Genomic DNA, 1,376 nt, shown 5'->3' with positions numbered 1-1,376 from the left:
GTCTACTACCATTTATAAGAGGACATGAAGAATTGGGCTGAAATTAACTGTAAAATGCATCTTTTGTTTGTGAAATAGATGACACTAATTGTGTGCCAAGAAAAAATAGTTTAGTATCATATATAAAATTTTCCTATCATTATCTTTATTACCAGACTCCCCCAGGACATTAAGAAAATAGAACATTCCATCTCTCAGGACCAGCTACAACACTTGTTATATAGCAAGAAGATATGCAAATAAGGTCTCTCTCTTCTCTTGAAAACCAGACCAGCACTGACCCTGAAACTCAGGCAAAAGCAATCAGCCCTTGATTCCCAAGTCCCCCCATTCAGTGATCAGCACTGAACACAGACCACACCATGGACTTGGGGCTGATGTGGCTTTTCCTTATTGCTCTTTTAAAAGGTAATTTGTGGAGTAACAGAGATACTGAGTGTGTTAGTGGACATGAGAAGGAATCATAGTGAGTCTTTATGGCAGTTGCCTGACAGTATTCTCTGTTTTTGCAGGTGTTCAGTGTGAAGTGCAGCTGGTGGAGTCTGGGGGTGGCCTGATACAGTCTGCGGGATCCCTGAGACTCTCCTGTGCAGCCTCTGGATTCACATTCAGTGGCTACTGGATGAGTTGGATCAGACAAGCTCCTGGGAAGGGGCTGGAGTGGGTTGGAGTAATTAATCAAGATAGCAGTACCATCAGGTATGCACCATCCCTGAAGGACAGATTCACCATCTTCAGAGACAACGGCAAGAATACACTGTATCTGCAAATGAGCAGTGTGAGATCTGAGGACACTGTCACTTATTACTGTGCCAAAGACACAATGAGGGGACCTCGTATTATACCCAGACATAAACCTCACTGTGAGGCTGCTCAGGGCCACCAGGGGGCACACAGAACACAGAAAACAGGTTCACCCCAGGAGTTTATGCAGACAAGATTAGATTAGGCACTTCTCTAGGGTGGTTGGGCTGCTCTTTTCTTACAGTTTCCCTGAAATTCTCACTACATACATGTTCTGAAGGGACTCAATGTCCTCAAAACATTATATCTTCTTTTTGTATTAGTTTAAAATTTGAGGCAAAATATCCCATGTAGAAAATGACAACTGACAGCTTTGAGAACATGAAGTGCCCTAATTTGGTCACTGAAATTCCATGGAAAGGAAATCCATGGACATTCCATGTCATTTCATATGCCAGGCAGAGCTTTGGTCATATTTTTTTGATTAGAATGGAACATAGGTTTAAGGGAATACCAAGAGAAACTGATCCTTTCAATAAAACATTATGAGAAGTTAGATCTTCTGGCACAGCTTTATATGGTGGGAAAGGCAGAAGTCATAAAAACATCACAGCTGCTTGACAAAGACTGAC

The 1,376-nt window shown here is 42.0% G+C and overlaps 1 pseudogene; it reads left to right on the top strand.

Moving 5' to 3' along the window:
- The first annotated feature begins 322 nt into the window (after positions 1–322).
- On the top strand, positions 323–855 carry LOC114685224 (annotated as a pseudogene).
- The last annotated feature ends 521 nt before the right edge of the window (positions 856–1,376 follow it).

The sequence above is a fragment of the Peromyscus leucopus genome, chromosome 14 (genome assembly GCF_004664715.2).
Source record: "Peromyscus leucopus breed LL Stock chromosome 14, UCI_PerLeu_2.1, whole genome shotgun sequence".
Taxonomy (NCBI): domain Eukaryota; kingdom Metazoa; phylum Chordata; class Mammalia; order Rodentia; family Cricetidae; genus Peromyscus; species Peromyscus leucopus.
The sequence above is the reverse complement of the archived record's forward strand: the minus strand, read 5'-3'. Positions and strand labels throughout refer to the sequence as shown.